Consider the following 21,705-nt stretch of genomic DNA (forward strand, 5'->3'; position numbering starts at 1 on the left):
CGGGGTGCGCGTGAACTTCCACACGCGACTGGGCCTGTGAGAGTGGGGTACATGTATTCCAGGGGTGGGCGGGAATATTTACCCGCGACTGGGCCTGGTAGAGCGTGCTACGTGTATTCCTGGGGTGGGCGGGAAGATTCACACGTTCGCCTACGACGTGCCGAACAATAAATGGTCCAATCCTGAGACACGTACGCCAGCCTGAAGCAGGCGTACGTCGACCCGCGCAGCATAAAAGTGTGCGCAAACAACAAACAAGCTCATATGCTAGGATGAATATACCATTCCTAGCAGCAGTGGCCGTGGGTTACCAAAGGAGGAGGAGGAGGATAGTGAGGGCCCGAATTTTCACTCCCAGAACCAGCCTTTTTGGGATGCCTGATGACCAGGTGTATGGGAGGTACAGGTTTCCCCCACACACAATACTGGACCTGGTCAGTGAGTGGGAGGATGAACTCACATCACCCACCCTGTGCTCCCAAGCACTCAGCCCCCTGGAGAAGGTCCTCAATGTACTGCACTTCTTGGCCACAGGATCATTTCAGCGGACAAGTGCCATAGTGGGTGGGGTGTCACAGGCCACGCAGTCACGCTGCCTACACCAGGTCTTGAACATCATCACTGCACGCCCATCAGTGTGTAGGCACATATACCTGCCCAGGACACCTGCAGAAAGGCAGGCTGCCACCCTCGATTTCTACGGTGTGGCACAATTCCCAAAAGTGCTAGGTGCCATTGACTGCACCCATGTGGCACTACGTCCCCCCAGGGCATCTGAGCACATCTATAGGAACCGCAAGCACTGGCATTCCATCAACATGCAGGTAGTATGTAATTCTAAGGGAATCATCACCTCAGTATATGCCAACTATCCAGGGTCCACCCACGACAGCTTCATTTACCGAATGTCTACCCTAATCCGGGACCTAGAAGACGGGCGGCATGGCGATACATGGCTGCTTGGTGAGTATGAATGCCACTGCACATGCATGCATGTCAGATGCAGAGTTATGTCACTATCCCACTAATGATACCCATCACCTCCTCACCAGGGGACAGTGCCTACCCTCTGAGCACCCACATGATGACGCCAATTCGGAACCCCATCACGCCTCCAGAGGTAAGATACAACACAGCCCATATTGCAACCCGGGGCATAGTGGAGCGCACATTCGGAGTGCTCAAGTCACGCTTTTGCTCCCTTGACCGTTCTGGCGGACAGCTGTTATATGCACCCCCAGTAGTGTGCAGGATCATAGTGGCAGCATGTGTCCTGCACAATGTTGCAACACACCGTGGCCTGGCTGTGGACATGGTGGTGCCCCCACATCCCCAACCACATGCATGGCCGCTGCGCATGGGAGGGGAGAGGGCACGGGGTGAGGCAGCCCATACGCAGCTGGTGGCTAATTACTTCACATAGAAATCACACCCCAGTGGAGTGCACACAGGCCTGGCACATACCATCTGATAAGCAATGATGACTCGACCTGACAATTAAGACGAACAAAGGGACTGTCAACTGTCAGAACCATAGCAGCCTGAGATTGTTCATGTGGAAGTGTCACAATGTGTGCATCCCTACCTACACAAACACCACCAATGCAGTGTCATGAAAAGACACTTCCATGCTGCAGAAATGAATACCCACTCGCAAAATACTACATGAAAACAGTGCCATGTCACCCACCCCCTCCCCGGCACGGCCACACAACACACCATGGCATGTCATGCAATGTGAGAGGAAAGAAATGAATCCCCACAACGTGCCCCAAGTTTCACCAGCTACAGTGTCCCTAATGGAAACATGTCCACACATGAAATGCTCACAGTAATGCAGGACCTACAACCCACATTACCAAATACTTACCAAGAATACCAATCACCTACACAACCTCCAACCTACCTTAAACATGACATTACAGACCTAAAAATTAGCTAGCTTCACCACCTGATGATGACAGCCCTCCGAACACTTCCAAGTATACAGTGTTAGCGCCACGCAAGAGTGTAGGTGCACTGCTTACAACATGGACTCCAGTTCCAAGGTGGACCGCATGGTGAAGACATGAGGAATGGACCTGCAAATATGGAGGATGAGATGGATGCAGAGGCACATATCAATACACCATGCAGTGTACAATACAACAACAATATGCACTATGAATGTATACACAGTATTGACTACAGACTGCCCACACAGCTCATGGGAGTCCAATGTCACCATGTACGTCAATGTCACTTGGGCACACCCTTTGCAAGCCCATGGAAACGGGAAGCAGGAGGGGTGTGTGTGACAAAAACCCAAGCATCTGAACCAAATCCATGACAAGCCTGTATGTGCCCAGCCACAATGCAGTGTATGCCCACCGGAGCCACACAAGGCAACACACTGTCCCAAAAAAAAAAAAAAAAAAAAAATGGTCCGAGGACAGGGTGCACACCAAAACCCACCTGTGTGGATCTTGCGGAAAAAAAACACCTCCATGGGCTCATGGCCTACACGGCTACCCTATTGTGGGAGTATCACTGCTGTCGCTATCCTCACCCTCTGCAGCTGCATCAGGAGGTGGTGGCACTATGGGAGGCAGCCCATGCAAAGCCCTAGTCTGTTCCTCCATGGCTGCAAGCATGCGGGTGTGGTAGGTCCCGTTCTGGAGGATAAGTGTGCGGAGGTCCCCATACAACAACTCACGGGATGCCCGGACCTCCGCCCTAGTTGCCTGCATCTCAGCTGAGAGTGTACGGGTGAGACGCTCCAGCTGCTGTTCTGTCCTTCGGTTTGTTGAAGCCTCAAGCTCAACAAGAGTCGTCCTGAGGTGAAGGAGTTCCAGCCTCAGGGCTTCCCTGTGGCCCTGGGACTCTATGGAGATGGCTTCCTGCAAAGTCACCAGTGCCGCCCGCCTGTCCCTGTCGGACGCCAACATGTCCTCCCTGTGTGACTGGCAGATGGAGTCGGTTGCCTGCTGTAGTCGCTCCATCAGCCTTTCGGGGGGGACAATGGAAGTGGCCACCTTATCCATGGCCTGAGCCATCATCTCTGATGATGCTGCCTGTTGGGTTGCCATACCGTAAATGGATTGCTCCCATGCGGTATTGCCAGGTGGCGTACGGCCACCACGTCGGCGGGCACCACACCTGTCTGGGGCAAGGCGAACTGCGCCTTGCTGTGCCAGCACTGCCTGAGGCTGCAGGACTGCATTCCCCCTCTTATCTGCTGGCCCAGGAACAGGATCGGATGTCACGGAGTGTGACCCTGCATCCGTAACCACCAAAGGCGTACCTGCCAACACTGACATCCCCATTGAGGGTTCTAACCCTGGTGCAGGTGGGTCGGACAGAACAGAATCCCTCCCAGGAACACTCACCTGCGACGGCACGTAGGTCTCATCTTCCGAATCGACACCTGAATACAGCTCGGGGGAGGTGCAGCCAGAGACACCCCTTGAGAGCACGACCTGCAGCAGTTGTGGGTTCTCACCCACCAACACACCACGTCCCTCACTGGTGGTCGGTCGGCCCTCAGACCCCTCCTGGGTCTGCACCATCTCCACAACCCCAGCAGTATCAAGTGCGTCTTCCCCTGCAAAGACATAAAAGAAAACAAATGGAAACAGGCATTAGCACTATGGCACACAATTAGAGCTGAGAGGCTACAGAAACAGTACTTGATTGACACATGTCCCACATGACTAAAACACTCCCATGCATGCACCGTCACTGCGTGTGATGGGGAGGCAGATGGCACACATTGATGACACCAAGATGGAAGATGAACACATTTGCTGCATGCTGCCTAGCAGTGGCATCACACATTGGCCAGTGATTGGCAGGTCAAATACACATGCCATCACACAGATGGCATGTACCCTAGCCATGAAGTGAAGAGGGAGAGGAGGTCACCAATTGTTCATTCCGTCCAGTTTGCTCATATAATTGCTTATTTTCATTAAATGGTTCAAATGTTTAACCTGCAGCTGCCAGTCAAAAATGGTCCTACAGCACAGGGACATGTCTAAACTAATCGTGTCCAGGATACTGAGCCAGTCCACTGTACCATAGCCATGTCAGACATGTGACAATAGGACTGAGAAATCCCGAGTAAAAGTGGTGGTATGCAAACAATCTGCCTGAATAAACAGAGGTAAATAAGCAACAGTGTTGTGGCAAGATGACACTCCAAGGGCAACTGGCGTGGTGTTGGGCTGGATGTCTAATGTTGGCCGAAGGGATGCTGCTACAATGCCTCGTAATCTGCCAGTTCTCCCACGCCTTGGATCTGTTCCTCCGTGACGTAGGTCCCAGCAACCTGCTCATGTGGAGTGAGTTCTATGTCGTCTGCTGGAGACCCACCTCCAGTCACTAGAGTTGCAGCATGACTTGAGGCCAGCTTTTTCTTTGCCCTGTGCTTCAGGTCATTCCAGCGCTTGTAGCATTCATTAACTGTGCGCCTCACGATTCCAAGGGCACTTATGATGTCCGCAATGGTCTACCAGTGTGCCTGACGTTGTGCAGGTGTGGTCTTGGATCCTGCAACAATCACCATTTTGCGGTCATGTGCGGACACATACTCTACAAGTGCATTCAGTTCGGCCTCATTGAAGCTGGGCTTCCTTGACGGGCCGGACTGTGTAGCCGTGTCGGGGGCATCAGCCTCTACTGGACGAGCACTCTTCCTCTTCTGCTTGGAAGGTGGTGGGGATCCTGAGTGTCCTACGCCGCTCTGGACACTAGGGGCAGGAGCGTGGGATTGCACACTCAGCATGGGAGTTGGTGCAGGCATTAGCTCAAGTGTGATGGTGTCAGGGGGAATGTCAGCATGATGGACTTGGACCGACACTGTCCTGGATGGGTGTGTGAGAGGTGGGGTGGATGGAGCCGCAGCTGCCTCTGCAGCCTCCCCAGCCTGCCTACGCGGGGCAGCAGATGACCTAACTGCCCCTGATCCACGTGGCCTGATGACACCAATGTTCACCGGCGCACGTGGCCTAGACCTGCTGACCTGGAAGTCAGCCGTGGAGTCACCCTGTGCCAGGTCTGGTTCCACAGTGGGCTGGTCCATCAAGGGCTGTGCATGGATGGTGTCAGCCACGGTAACCTCAACTGGGGGGGGCATGGGTGTCCCTGACTGCTCCTCCACACTTGGGGGGCTAGGGGCACCCTGCAAGTCACGGCCACATCCCCTACTGGATCCACCGCGGCCACCACTTGGGGCTTGGCCACCTTTGCCACCCTTACGGCTTGGTCGCCTCCCAGCCATGGCACTGATGTTATTGTGCGTATGGGAGTCGATGTGAACTATTGTCCTGGGCAATTGGGGGTCAAAGGGGTTGGGTACCAGATGGTAATCGTACCCTAGTGCTCTAGCAAGGCTGTATGTCACCCCTGGGGAAAGATGACGGGTCACGCAACGCACAGGCACCCCAAAAAAGCGAAGTAAGGTCACGCAACCCCTCCTAGACCACGTGCGTGGAAAAATAAACCTGCACTACGCTGTGGCACCCAGAAACACAAGAATGAACGTATGCGTGTCACACGCAGCCTAGAATGACCACTGAAGGGGTACGCGACACACGGGGCGAGCACAGATGTTAAATACGTGCGCGACTCACCGTCTGCCAGGAACAAAAGCGTGAAAAATATGCGCGTGTGCGCGTTGGCAACACCCCCGCCAAAAGAAGAATTGTACGCTGTCTGAGAAGACAGGACAACAGTAGAAGGGAACGCTGTTTGAGGAAACAGGCCCAGGAAAAAGAGGAAACGAGAAAAAGCTGTCAGAGGTAACAGGGAGTACGAACTGGAAAGGCTGTGAAGTAAATCGCGTGTGAACCAACAAGAAGTACAGAATTCACCCACTCGCTCTCCATGAAAAGCACTTACAAGAAAATGGCGTTCTACACGTACCTTTTATACCCACGTCACAGACGCGCATACGCGATGAGGACATTTCCACCAATTACGCGCTTTGCACTCGGACGTGTATCTCTTCATTTTTACACGTGCCATTCTCTACGGCCATGCGCGTGATGTCACAGCTGCGCATGGTGGCCTTTGGGCCAATGAAATCGCATATGCGAGCACACGTGGTAAAACTGCACGTCCGAGTGTCATCGCGTGTAATCGGAGGAAAGTGAGCGTACACGCGATTGGCCTGGGTACGTGTATTTCTGGGGTGCGCAGGAAGTTCCACACGCGATTGGTGGAAATCCACGTGTGCTCTGTCATCACGTGTAATCAGGGAAACACCCGCGTGCGTCACGTCACAGACGCGCTTACGCGCTAGGGGCCTTTGGTCCAATGAAATCGCATATGCGTGCTGACGTGCATACGCGCTAAGGGCCTTTCCTTGATTCACACGCAGACGTGCAGGTTTTTCACATGCCAAATCACTCCGAATCAAGCTGGCCACGCGTAAGCACACGGGAGACCACGCTCCTGCCCAGAAGGCCGAATTACTGCCCGCCAGAGCCCCGAGCACGCTCCCACCTGCCATCTGCTGCTGCCTCACTGCCTGCTGCCCACGTGCCCTGCCATTTGCTGCCTGCACATCAGCCAGGGGTGCTGTTGCTGTGACCACCCCTGCTGGAACCGAAGACTCCCGACTGGGATTCCATCACTCCACAGCCCAGCGCCAGGACCCAGTTGCCCACCCACTCCTGCCTCTGGGGTTGTCATGTCGGGCACTGCAACATCTGGCACCACTGACAACCCCCGGCCAGAGAGGTAGAGGGGCACCAGCTTCAGTGCCAGGGAAGTTGGTGTCCTGGTGGAGCAAGTCCTGGGGCAGTATGATGCCCTCTACGGAAGTGTGCGCGCCGACAAGGAAGGACGGACTCGGATCTGGACGGACATCGTGCCTACCATCAACGCGGAGGGGGTGGCAGTCCGCGACTTCCAACATGTCAAGAAGCGCTGGGAGGCCTTCAGGTCCAGGACCTTGAACAAGGCCCGGCGCCTCTTGAAGGCAGCGGATGCTAAGGGGCGCCAGGGCCACTTGTCGGAAGATCAGATGAGGGTCCTGGAACGCATATCCCCAGCGCTCCACGTCCAGGTCCTTGAGAGGCAGACCCGTCTGGAGTCGAGCGGTAAGTGTACATGCATCATGATTGTAAGCTGTGCGTGTGGTGATGTGCCAGTAGTGTGCCGGTTGCACATCTGTTTGTATGGGGCCGAGTATGGGTGGGGGTGTACAGGGTTGTGAGGCTAACACATGCGAGGGCTGTAATGTGTGAGACATGGATGGTGCTTGTGTGTGTAGGCTTGCATGCCAAATGCAGTTGTGTGGGCACACATGTTTGGATGAATGTGTATGTAAGTGGGCATGTTCGTGATGTCACACATGTATGTTGTTTTCAGCTGCATGTATCAGCACTGTGTACATGTGCATGTGTGTGTATTTGACAAGGGTGCAACAGTGATGCAACATGGATGCATGTGACAGCGGGATGTGGAAGCCTGATTGGCAGATGTGACATGGATGCCCATCGGAACACTGCGACAGTTGGCTGAGGTGTACACATGCATGCAAGTGTGGTGGTGTGTGTGCATGTGTAGTGCACTCCCTGTGTTGCATGTGATGTCTGGCTCACCTTTGCCTGCTCATGCTGTTGTATGTGTATGGATGGTGCTGGCAGTTGCAATGTGGCTGTGGTATGGCTCATGTGTGCAAGTTGAAATGACATGTGTGTTGCCGATTGTGATGCCATGTCTGAGGTTTGCCAATGCCACTCATGTGCAACTGTCATGTGTCCATTGTACAGTGCCCTGATGCCTGTGTTTTATTTCTCCCTGTCTGCAGCGTCAACTGATGAAGAGGGCGGAGAAGGTGCTGTGGAGCACAGCGGCGGGGATCACACCGCCAGCCGGAGACGCAAGGCCCGGCTCCCCTCCCAGGTTGTGATCTCGTCGGGGAGTGAGGAGTCCGGTGCCGCGTCCCAGGCCGCAGCTGCCGGGGGGAGGTCCAAGAGGCGGAGGTCGGAGTTTGACTCCTCGGCAGTAGAAGGGGTAGCTGGGACCCCACAGGGCCCAACGGGGGAAGATGGCACGGAGTCATCCAGGTTGGTGGGGGGTTTGGTGGAGGAGGAGGCCGTGCAAGCAACAGAGACGGGGTCTGGAGGTGGGGATTCCACTGGTGCTAGTGGTGCAGTGCAGGACCAGGAACAGGAGGCAGCACAGGTCACCGCGGAGGTGCCTGTGTGCAACCCTGTCCCTGATCCTGTCACGGCATCATCTTGCACCAGCAGGGATGCCTACGTCCAGACCCGTTTTCAGGCAGGGGATGAGCTCACGACAACTGGCCTTCCTCTGCCTGCCGACGTGGCTATCCTGGTCCGGGTTGAGCCTGTCCTGACTGGTGTGGCGTTGCGTCAACGGGCCATGCGAGGTGACCTGCAGTCTTTTCATGAGGAGACTGCACGTCATCTCGAATGGCTCGTTGACCGCGTCGGCCTACTGGGACAGGTCACCCAGGCCGGATTCCTCCGTTTGATGGGGCTTGCTACGACCCCCTCCTCAACTGAACCCCCTATGCGCCAGTCGTCCTCCGTGCCATCTTCCCACCCATCAGTCACCTGGGTGCCCTGTGGAGCTGCCTCTGACGGTGCGGTCAGGCTGGTGGAGGAGGCATCCCTGCCACAGTCGGGAGTCAGACGTCCAGCAGGGGTGGCCACATCAACAACTGCACCCCAGCCAGCAGAGGATGTGCAGGCAGCAGGAGGCAGTGCATGGGCAGAGGCGCAGCAGCAGCAGCAGCAACGTGGTGGGAGCCATGATGGCTCGGGGCCTTCCACATCGGAGGGGCAGGCATCGGCCGGAGGGCAGGAGGACCCAGGACGGGAAGTGTCTTCCGTGTGGCAGCGGTTGGGCCACGCCATAGATGCGGAGCGGCAGCGGGCAGAAGAGGCACGGCTCACGATGGTCAGGGTGGAGAACTCCATGCAGAGGGCCCTGAGGCGTGCCGAGTGCCTCGAGGCAATCCGCAGGGAGTTTGGGGGGAACATGTGGACGGCCCTGCGGACCCTCAGGGCCATGGAGGAGGAGCGCCTCTGGGACATTGAGCAGGAGTTCGATGATGCCCTGGCCCGGAACATCCCGAAGTGAGCCGTCGGACTAGCCCGCTGCCCTTGTAAATAGTTATATAGTTAGTGTTAGGTTTCCTTTGGTTTGGCTTTATTTTTGGACCTTTTGGACAATGGGCCACATTTTTGTATATAGTTATTTTTTGTAGGTAGTGTTATTAGATACGTTTCATTTCTTCAATTGGGATCATGGACCCTGGATAGTTATCTGTACATAGTTGACTTTTGGATTTTCAATTTTTATTATGCTTTCGCCATGGAGCAATGGTTTTCGATTTTAATTTGTGACTTTGACACCTTTCCTTTGCATTATGATTTGTGGTTTAGCATTTTTTCACGGGCCTGCTGTTTTTATTTTAGTTAAATTTCTATTATTGTTTGTTTATTTTTGATTCAATTTATGTTGCTTTTAATACATATTTTTTCTGCAAAGTTCAATGTGTAGTATCTCATTGGTTTTATGCATATCATGATATGGGTTTTGACATTCACTGAGTGAGGGACATGTGTTCATTTCAAAACTTGCAATTGGGCTTCTGTCATGTTTTTGCAATTTCTAAGTGGGTGGATGCAATACTCGGGTGGGTGTTTGCCATTTGGAGGCTGACCATAAGGGCCAGGGATCTACATTGTGGTGACGTGTTAGCTGGGAGACGTGAGTGGGGGCCTGGTGGAGGCTGCCCCTGCACTGCTGGCGGGTGGGGGTGATGGGAGACATGGGTGGGGGCCTGGTGGAGGCTGCCCCTGGACTGCTGGGGGCTGGCGGTGATAGGGGACATGAGTGGGGGCCTGGTGGAGGCTGCCCCTGCACTGCTGGGGGAGGCTGCCCCTGCACTGCACTGCTGGGGGGTGAGGGTGATGGGAGACATGAGTGGGGGCCTGGTGGAGGCTGCCCCTGCACTGCTGGGGGGTGGGGGTGATGGGAGACATGAGTGGGGGCCTGGTGGAGGCTGCCCCTGCACTGCTGGGGGTGGGGGTGATGGGAGACATGAGTGGGGGCCTGGTGGAGGGTGCCCCTGGTGAGTGGGGGTGGGGGTGATGGGAGACATGAGTGGGGGCCTTGTGGAGGCTGCCCCTGCACTGCTGGGGGGTGGCGGTGGTGGTAGACATGGGTGGGGGCCTGGTGGAGGCTGCCCCTGCACTGCTGGGGGGTGGGGGTGATGGGAGACATGAGTGGGGGCCTGGTGGAGGCTGCCCCTGCACTGCTGGGGTGTGGGGGTGATGGGAGACATGAGTGGGGGCCTGGTGGAGGCTGCCCCTGCACTGCTGGGGGTGGGGGTGATGGGAGACATGAGTGGGGGCCTGGTGGAGGCTGCCCCTGGTGGCTGGTGGGTGGAGGTGCAGGGAGACATGAGTTGGACATGAGTGGGGGCCTGGTGGAGGCTGCCCCTGCACTGCTGGGGGGTGGGGTGATGGGAGACATGAGTGGGGGCCTGGTGGAGGCTGCCCCTGCACTGCTGGGGGGTGGGGGAGATGGGAGACATGAGTGGGGGCCTGGTGGAGGCTGCCCCTGCATTGCTGGGGGCTGGGGGTGATGGGAGACATGAGTGGGGGCCTGGTGGAGGCTGCCTCTGGTGGCAGGGGGGTGGGGGTGATGGGAGACATGGGTGGGGGCCTGGTGGAGGCTGCCCCTGCACTGCTGGGGGGTGGGGGTGATGGGAGACATGGGTGGGGGTCTGGTGGAGGCTGCCCCTGCACTGCTGGGGGGTGTGGGTGATGGGAGACATGGGTGGGGGCCTGGTGGAGGCTGCCCCTGGTGGCTGGGGGGTCGGGGTGCAGGGAGACATGAGTTGGACATGAGTGGGGGCCTGGTGGAGGCTGCCCCTGCATTGCTGGGGGGTGGGGGTGATGGGAGACATGCGTGGGGGCCTGGTGGAGTCTGCCCCTGGTGGCTGGGGGGTGATGGGAGACATGAGTGGGGGCCTGGTGGAGGCTGCCCCTGCACTGCTGGGGGGTGGGGGTGATGGGAGACATAAGTGGGGGCCTGGTGGAGGCTGCCCCTGCACTGCTGGGGGTGGGGGTGATGGGAGACATGAGTGGGGGCCTGGTGGAGGGTGCCCCTGGTGGCTGGGGAGTGGGGGTGATGGGAGACATGAGTGGGGGCCTGGTGGAGGCTGCCCCTGCACTGCCTGGGGGGTGGGGGTGATGGGAGACATGAGTGGGGGCCTGGTGGAGGCTGCCCCTGGTGGCTGGTGGCTGGGGGTGATGGGAGACATGAGTGGGGGCCTGGTGGAGGCTGCCCCTGCACTGCTGGGGTGTGGGGGTGATGGGAGACATGAGTGGGGGCCTGGTGGAGGCTGCCCCTGGTGGCTGGGAGGTGGGGGTGATGGGAGACATGGGTGGGGGTCTGGTGGAGGCTGCCCCTGGTGCCTTGGGGTGCAGGGGGACATGCGTTGGTGGGCAGTAGTGCAAGGTGACATGTGGGTTGGCTGGGGGGCATGGCCATGGTGGATGGGGTGCCTGCAGGACATGTGCAGGGTAGGCCCCTGTGGTGTGGGCCACCTGCAGGGGCCATGGAGGGTGTAGAAGGAACACCTGGGAGGACCCACACGTGCAATTCACGTGTGGTGCTCCCCGCGCACCCCTGTAATACACGTACCCTGATGGAATCACGTGTGATACTTCCCGTGCACCCCTGGGATACACGTACCCTGCTGCTTTTGCGTGTGATACTTCCCGCGCACCCCTGAAATACACGTACCCTGCTGCTTTTGCGTGTGATAATTCCCGCGCACCCCTGAAATACACATACCCTGCTGCTTTTGCGTGTGATACTTCCCGCGCACCCCTGGAATACACGTACTCTGCTGCTTTTGCGTGTGTTACTTCCCAAGCACCGCTGATGCACACGTACACAGGACAATCGCGTGTGGAACTTCCCGCGAACCACTGAAATACACGTTCCCCGCTTGGCGTTTGCTTTTTGCCAGCCCTGTGAACTGGTCCAGGGTTGGCACAGCCCTTTGCGATTATTTGGGGAGTTTGAAGGCTTTTCCTTACGCGAGGGCGTTCTTGGGGGCGTAATTGGTGCTGCTGCAGGGTCGCTGCACCACGCTGCGCCACGGCTGGTTTTGGATGCGAAAATACATGAATACGCTGTGCACGGAAATCGATTTTAGCGCACGCGGCTGGCGCAGACATTCACACGGGCACGCTGTGCGCCAGCCGCGTGCGCCACTTTTGTGCGAATTTCTATGAATTACCCTGTAAATCTTCAAGGGCACCGGGTCCATATAAATTGGGCAATATTGTGTTAAAACGTAATCCAGAAAAATGGGCTTCTATTTTGTTAGACCTGTATATATGGATCTAGAAATCTGGGAAGATACCAGATAGCTGGCGAGAGGCCGAAAAATTATAGATTGCTTGCAATGGCAGATTCCACTGCAAAATGTTCTTCTCTCTCCTACTTCAAATTATAAATGAATGGAGTAGGAATAATAAACGCTTCTCTCCCTTGCAAATGGGGTTTAGAGCAGAGTATAGCACTATTGATAATATGATAACATTACATTTTGTGGTGGCTGAAGCAATGAAGCAAAAGACAAAATTGCATGCCTGCTTTATAGATTTCTCTAGAGCTTTGGATTGTGTAGATAGAGTGAGATTATGGGGCAAATTAGAAAAATGTAAAATGTGCCCCATAGTCCTGAATTTCCTAAAGGAAATATATAGGGAAAAATCAGTTGTTATGTACGTGAACAAAGGAATGGAAAGAACTTTGCCTATTAAAACCAATATAGGCCTCAAGCAGGGGTGTGTAACCTTGGCCACATTATATAATTTGTATGTGTCTGACATGGGGGAAAGATTTAATAATATCAACAATTTCCCTCCTAAAACTGGTGACATTCCTATTTGTTGGATGTCTTATGCAGATGACACGATGATTATAGATAAAACCCTGATTGGACTTCAGAGGTTGCTCAATTAACTCAATCAATGTGCCAAAGAAAATAATGTAAGCATTAATGTGGATAAAACCAAGATATTTATATTTGGGGGAAAAGGAGGAAAGAAGAAAATCTCCAAATACAGATGGCATATAGAAACGCAAGACATTGAAGTGATAGAAACCTATACATATCTAGGTATGCCAGTTAGGGATAGTCCCCTTATGGACCATTAAGTGGATTTTATTGAGAAGAAGGCCCTAGAAACATTTAATGGAATGAGATCATATATATCCGCGAAGGGGGGGACACTCAATTGAAGGTTTACTAGAAATCTATAAGACCTGTATAATACCTGGAGTCATGTATGCGTTAGAGACGGTAGCATCTAGGCACACTCAGAATCTAAGAAAAATTGAGGGTAAACTTTGGAAACCGGCATTAAGATTAGCTAAATGTACAACGATTGAGGCCATCCGATGTGAATTGGGGCTGACATCCTTTTTGACATTTTGGAAAATAAGGTGTTGTAACTTGTATATAAAAATGACATTAGAAGTATACCAGGATGACAGTCTGATGAATGCCATTGGGAAAAAAAGCTATTAATAAAGATCTTAAAACTGGCGCTCTGAAGGACTTAACTAAAACCTCCCTCACTTTCCTCGAAGAGATACATTTTCAATTACCAATAGAAAGTGATAATATAAATGGTCTATAGAATATATTAAAAAAGAAAGCAATGCAATGGGACCTAATAAACAATGTGGATAGTTTAGGAAAAAAGAGTAGGTTTGCCACATACTGCCTTCAAGGGATTAATCCTAATACACCTCGTAGCTACTTATGGAAGGTTGGTAATAGGGAATTTACTAGATTTATATTGTTGTTGAGGTTCAATATGTTACTCTGCTATGAATATGTGGGTTCTTGGAATGATATCCCCCTAGAACAAAAGATCATGTAGATTCTGCAATTTAGAGGTGGAGACGTCAAGACATTTATTAACGGCATGTAGTAAACTGATGGGATGGTGTAATACAGGCTATAATGATATTGTCTTGGATAAAAAAAAATGATTATGTCTGATCAGTTTTGGTCTGAAATCTTCATAGCAGAACCCATTGTGCATATTGGGGCAGCATTCTATGTATGGTAAAATCTTAACTTGCAAAGGACGGAAATAAAAACATAGGGCGAATAGATAGCTGGTGAATGATTGATAGATACAATTTAAATGCTTATTATTGGCTGTTTTTTCGAGTTATAGAGATTAATGTTATAATAGAGATCTTAAATATAGAGAGAGGCTACCAGGCCAAGTGTGCTTGAAAGGGAATTTGGTTTTAATTTAGAAGAAATGTTTTAACTCTTGTATGAACGTTTTATCTGAATCTTACCAGCGTTTAATCTAATTAATTGTTAACCTGATTATTATTATTATGTTTGAATTGATGTATATGGAAATATTCTAATTGATTATGTTATTTATGCAACCTTTTAATTAATTCTTTGTGAAGTATAAATATTGTAATGTATGTATGTATTTTAATATGTATGAAATTTGAATATGTTGATAAGTGTTCAAGGTTTTAATTAATAAATATACTATAAATAAAAAACTTTTTTAAAAACGAACATGTAGTAACAGGTAACCATCGTACAGTGCTAACAGTAAGCAATTGTGTTTAGTAATATAGTAAAGCTATAGAATAGTATATGGTTTACTAACATGTTACATTGTTTATTTGGCTTCTAACATTAAGTGACAGTTTGTAATTTTGAAACACTAACTGATGAGTGTAAAATGTATTGTAATATACTTAGGGCCTGATTCATGGAATTTTTTTGCACGGTGCAAAATCCTTTTCACTGGTGAAAAGTCACTATGCACTGCCAACAAAAACCCTGATTCATGGAACAGTGTAAAGTCTATTTTTGCCAAGCAAAGTCACTTTGCACTGTAGAAATACACTTTGCACTGCTCTGCCCTGATTCATGGAACAGTGCAAAGTGTTTTTTGCTGTGCAAAGTCACTTTGCACTGCAAACGTAAATGTGCACTGTTCCATGTATCAGGGTGTTTGTTGGCAGTGCAGTCACTTTTCACCAGTGAAAAGTCACCTTGCACCATGCAAGAAATTCCACAAATCAGGCCCTTAATGTTTACATTATGTTACTGCTTAGTACTTACTATCATTTAGTAAAGTAATAGAATCTCTTGGACTGTGGAAAGTGGTGCATGTTTAACAGATGGTATTTGTTTTGCTGCCGAAGCTGGTCTTATTGTTTTATTGACTGTTTTTTCTTGGGAGGTTGTAACTGGCACTATTGTTTGTTTCTTGAGTTGATCTTCATCTATGAAAGGTGTTACTGAGATGTTGCTGGCTGGCTTATCTTGGGATGTTAAGTGCTATGCAACAGTTGGAATTTCTGGTGTTTCACAGCCACATATTTCCATCTATTTTCTTTAATTTTTGTGATGTTTAATTGGGTTTATTTTGCTACTTTGATGTTCTTCATGCTGTTCCGTGTGGTGTGTCTTCTCTTTTTGTGCTTAAATTGGTGTGTATGCTTAATAGCTGACATTAAATAAAAAATAAATGTGTAAAACGTTCATGGTTTCATGGTTTCATTTTTTTCCATTAACGTAATGTTTATAAAAACACAATGTTATGTGCAAATGTGTGTTACTTATTTGATGCTTTCTCTAACGTTATTCTGGTTGCAACACCTCGTTGATATTTGATAGATGACATGATTTGTATTATCTCTGTATTTTTTGATGTTTTCTCTATAAAAGTAATACATCATAATATATTAATAAATGTTTAAAAAGGAATGCCACAAGTAATGTCAATTTATAACATGCATCATTATTTGTAAATATTTCGTAAGTATTTAGAATGTTGTACTTGTAAATAGTTTCTTAAAAGTTATAACAGGGTTTTAAAAAAAATCTGTTTCATAATTTTTGTTATTATGTTAACATAACACAATACCATTCACACGTACATAAAATATCATCTTAATAAATGTTTTAAGTGTTTTAATTTCAAACTTAAATTGTGAAAATGTTGCCAGTAGCAAGCTTGGCAACAAGAAAGTGATTTTTAAACTCACAAAAGTACAAGACTGTACCAATGAATGAGACCCCTAATAAAACAAGGCAACCACCAGCCATACACAACCATCCTAAACATATCCCTAATCTACACCCTAACTTCACTACAACACCACTATTTTTTAAGTGACTACATTTTATTTGCCAATATTTTCATTGCATACCACTTTTGTACATGCATGTTAGCATACATATGGAGGATGGTCATTAATGAGTCATTATGTATGTTCATATAGGTATACTTTGCATTGTGTACATTACCAACAGTAGTGTATGATGTTTAGTTTTGTACAGGTGAGTATGCGTATGTGTGCACATATAATTCTATAAGTATGCGAGGCAGAGCAAATGGAAAAACGGGTTTAATCTCCTATGTAATTCTCACTGGAAGACTGATGCATTTACCAGTGTCATCTCCAGCACCAGTAAATCGGAGAAATGTTTAGCATCTGCATGATTGAGTAGTACAGTACAGGAGTGGATGAGCAACAACTGGCTCAAGCTGAATGGCGACAAGACTGAGGTGTTGGTGGTGGGTTCCCCCTCGGGTATGGCTCTTTGTATTCCACTTTTCTGGCCCCCTTCCTTGGTCCCATTTCCTATTAGGGTGACAGCTGTTGAAGATCTTGGGCCTCTCTCTCTGCTGAAAACCAGATTAGAGTTGTTTGCCACAAGGGCTACTTCCAGCTGAAGATCTTGCATAAAGTTCTCCCTTTCATGCCAGTCGAATTTAGAGGCTTGGTGGTGGCCTTTCTTGTCTTATAGTCACTGGATTACTGCAACTCTCACTATCTGGCACAACCTGTGCACCTTATTCGGCGTCTGCAGGTCCTGCAGAATTCAGCACAGAAAGTTGCCACAGGAATATCTAGCCATGCTCAGATTACTCCTGTTCTGTGCCATCTGCACTGGCTCCTGGTGCACAAGTGTGTTCAATTTAAATAAATGTGTCTTGCGCACCGCACCCTGCATACCACTGGGGCAGAGTAATTCAGGTGAAATGTCACCTGTATATACCTACATGGTCCCTCTGCTCTACCAACGCGTGCTTAATTGTTGTTCCCCAGGCTAAATACTCTTGTATTGGGGGCAGGTCTTTGTTCATTTCAGCAGCAGTAATTTGGAATGCCCTTCCTCTGTCACTCCACTCAATGGCAAACTGTCTGTCTTTTAGGCGCTCCCTCAAAATTCATTTGTTCTAATGTACCCCTCTCTGTGTTTGTGTTTTTCTCACCTTCACCCACTTGCTGCTCAACACCAAGATGTCTTTGGGAAGACGTTGAGCTTTATAAATACCCCTAACATAACAAAACATCACATAACGAACAGTATTGTGAAAACCTGGCTAAAGTTGTCATGTGCATCTATTTGTGCAAGCACATCAGGCACTGCCGAAGGAAAATGAAATACCATGTCACCAGTTAAAAGTGGGAGAGAACAGCTCATTCAAAAGTAATGCATGCATCAGAATAGGGCAAGGAAATTGTGTACCAAACATTAAAAAAATGATCTCCCAAAATGAATGGTTCTTCTGTTAAACAAATGTGGGGGCCAAAACCAACATGAAAACTAAATTGACTTGTGATCTCTATTCCACAGAACAAGGAAGGATATGTCACACAGTGATCCATAGAATGGCCGATGGCTTAACAAAAGTTGAAATGGAGAAGGTGATGGGTGATGTATTCTTCCAGGGTGAGTTGTTTTATCGTGTCCAAATGAGTGATGAAGTTGATACTGTAATAAATGGTTCCAGGGATGTGCATAGCAGGCAATGGGCCTCATTGCATGTTTGGTGGTATCCAGTAAGGGCAGTTACTCCCCATTCCATGGAGTCCCATAGGACCCCATGGGGGAGTTGCTGGTATTGCTGGCACCGGCAATCCCGGTGCTGGTAATACTGGCATTTTTGCTTGTGGGGTGGCAGAATTACCACCAGCTCTTGACTGGATGTAATTCCGGCCACCCCACTGGCAAACTTGGAGTTTGCTGGTCCGAAACGTGCCAGTAAATAGAAGTACCTGCACGTTAATTCCGGACTAGCAAACTCCTAATGAGGCCCAATGAACTAAGAAAACCAAATACATTACAGTGGAAAGGTTTGGCATTTCTTAAGGTAAATGATGTGCCTATGCAAGTAATTGCTGTCACGTTCCACTTACACCCTGATTCAACACACTGCTTATCACCCCCACCCAAAAGTGAGCACTTGAGAGATTCTGTTTCCAGGAAGGAGCAGAGACTCTTATTCTTCACTAGTTCAAGGAACGTGGCCAGAAAAGTAGACAGTGGTCAATGCAAAACTAGGCTTGATACAGTTCTTCTTACTAATATTGAACTTCCAAGTCATGCCAATTGTTCCACAATAGCCACAATATGGAGCATGCTGAAGATTAACATCTTGAAGCAGAGTGTCTTAAAAGGTTGTATCTGGAATGGGATCAATTCTGTAACATCAGTGCATGAAGAAAGTATGGGCCAATTGACGGAAGCAGCAGGGTTGATAAAAGGAGTACAGATCTTGAACGTAGATGCAAGCATGGGAGAGATCTACATAATTGCTGAGCAGCATAGCACATTAGTGTCCGGCACTCTGCATGCACAGGATACACTGAAAGTGGATTGGCTCGTTTCCGAGCCATACAACAGTGTAATCCTGTGGACGCACGTACGTGCCTGCATTTCTTCCTGGCGGGGGCATGGCAGCCTCTTAGCCAATGAGGTGGCTCGAAACGGGACAATCCCCGCTCCGAGCCTCCACACGGCTGGAGGCTGCCATCATCCCCCACCAGGGATTCAGGACCGCTTGTTATTTCCCCCACTCCCCTCCCCTGCAAACTATCCCCTCCCTGCCCTCCCTACCTCACTTACCTTCTGGTTTCTTCTTTTTCGGGAGCAGCTTGTAGTAATTTTCCAGCTGGAAGTGTGACATTAAGATGGCACAGTGTTCTTTCAACACCTGTGGGCCCATCAAAGGAGTGCAGGCATCTACATACTGAATAATAATGCCTGGTGTGTGGGCAGCCCGCAGATGAGACTGGTTGATCCATCGAGATGTTGTAAAATCCAAGTCCCCCCAGAGACCCAGTTGTTATGTTGTAAGTGTTCCTGAAGTAAAGCAAGTGTATGAATCAAATTGGGAGCTAAACTGAGTGTGTGGCCAAAAGAACCGCTGCAACTATAGTGCATGGACAATATCGGGAAAGGACAGGGAATGACTCTTGGGGGACACATTTGCTGAGAAGGCAAGAAGAAGGTTTGATGGTGAATGGAACCAAATACTTAATCATGAATTATAGCTCAGCTTACCCTGTTGCAGGATTGACATACAACGTGAGAAGCATAACATCTATAGTCCAGCAGAGCTGAAATTCCAGTTACAGTTCATATATGAAATACAATTTGATTGGTCCTTTATAGTGCCATACCTTCTGGATAAGAGTCATTGACGCATGTACAGAAGATTGAAAATGTAAAATGAGAATTGTACGTTGTACAAGTGACATTTCGAGTATAAGAAAAATGCTTTCAAGCCAGTGCATCGAGCACTTACTTTATGCACTTCAAAACACATATTGGACCTCATTTCGAGTTTGGCAGTAAATTGGTGGTAAATTCACTGATTAACTTCCAAATTCATTTACTGTTCCTGCCACTCTGTCCCATGGGCATACCATGGAATTATGAGTTGTGGGCAGAGATGTTAGTGCCCATTTTTTGAGTCAATAGGAATCCATGGATAATTTTAGCAGGTTGATCATGTGTGGTAATGTTGTGCAGTTAATCCAATGGTGGTGATAACATGAAGATTTACCTCCAGCAAAAAGATGCAGGTAAATCATCTACATTATCGCAAACCCGTAGTGTGGCGGTACAGTAATGTGTATGTAAAGGAATTACTGACACATTACCAACACTTTTTGCCGCACCACCTTATTCGTAATGAGACCCATTGAGCCATGTTAACCAAAAGCTATCAGATCTCTGTATGTGGGCCATTTATTTTGTAATAATCATAGCCATCATTAATGCATTCTTCTGTATTGCTGCCGAAAGAGCACACATATGTTTTTACATCTGTATAATGAAGGAATGTTCTCAATTTTGATAGAAAGCATCGGAAATTTTGATCATTGAGGAAGACCAGAGAAATGATGTAACAGATAGGGACTCATTAGAAGTTTTGGAGGAATAACACCAATTGGAATTACTGTTACTGCCACTTGGTCTGGCAAAATTACCACTGGATTACATGGATTACATGTGGTGGCATGGTAGTGTTAGTCCCCATTTATGGAGTGGATTTCAGTGGAATTACCACCAGAGGTAATTCCGCAGACCGTAATTGTGCTGATTTGGCTGCTTTTTGGCAGTAAAGCAGCAAAATTACCACCAGCATTTTTCTAGCATTTTCCCCTGACTCATCTCCAAAGTTGTAGTACGTCCTTGTGGGAAGGCACCTGTAATGAGGCCCTGCGAGTTTACAAAAATTATGAATATCGAGTATCAGTGAATTATTTTGTGTTTAAACAAGCAATATTGACATAGTGAATAACGTTCTCAGTATAAGCCTGTACAGGCAGGGACAGAAAGTAAAGGATCATTTGAGAGTTAGGGATAGAAGATTTCACAGAACGATACAATAGGAAATAAAGAGAAATAAAATATGAGAAGAGGTTTCTTGTAAGGGGGAAGTGTCGAAAACAACAGTATTGTCTGTTCTTTCATCAGCACTCTTTCATCAGCACTAGCCATGCAGCTGTTCCAAAAAGACCAGTACTCGAGCCATGCATATGACATGGCAAGACTGTGCGAAGCCACAATTGGTTGGCAGACTCTGACAAATAAGCAGAATTGTACAGGCATAATAAGGTATTGTTAAAATAGGCCTCTTAACGTCGAAGGATGACTCCGTTTGGAGGTGTGTTGTTTTAAAGTAGCTGACTAAATGTATCATGCTATATTGTAGATAATTCTCATTGTGTAACACCCTAAAAATCTGTGCTTCGGCCATTTTCCTTGGAAATGAGTACTCCGCCAGTCTCCCAGTCTGTTTCCGTACAGCTGCACTGAAATAAAAGAGGATTTAGCTGCTGCTTCCTTCGTCATCGTAATGTATTTATTGGGCCAGATTCCCTAGTGGAAATAAGAGCCTCTATTACATTGGTGGGTATCGCATATACCTTGGGTTGTACCGTACCATTTGTGTGCCGTTGTATCAGCCTCTGAAACTACATTCCCTGGTCTTAAAATATAAAGGGGGTAATTCATAGAATTAAGTGCAGAAGTGGCGCATGCGGCTGTGGCACAGAGGAAGCGTGTGCCAGTCTGCGCCAGCTGCGTGCACCAAAACCCATTTTGGCTACAGCGTATTCATGGATACTAACATCCATAATCAGCCATGGCGCAGAGTGGCACAGCGACCCTGCAACAGTGCCAGTTACGCCCCCAACCCTGCCCTGTGCGTCAAAAACTTTGCACAAATCCAGTACATGGCGCAAAGGCCTGCACACCCCGCTGAATACACGTCCCCCACTCGCGCCAGCGAAATCGCGTGGAAAACACGCCGCGCACCCCTCGGAATACGCGTACCCTGCTTGCGCCAGCAAAAA

The sequence above is a fragment of the Ambystoma mexicanum genome, chromosome 8, assembly GCF_040938575.1.
Source record: "Ambystoma mexicanum isolate Mex_15411 chromosome 8, UKY_AmexF1_1, whole genome shotgun sequence".
NCBI classification, from domain to species: Eukaryota; Metazoa; Chordata; class Amphibia; order Caudata; family Ambystomatidae; genus Ambystoma; species Ambystoma mexicanum.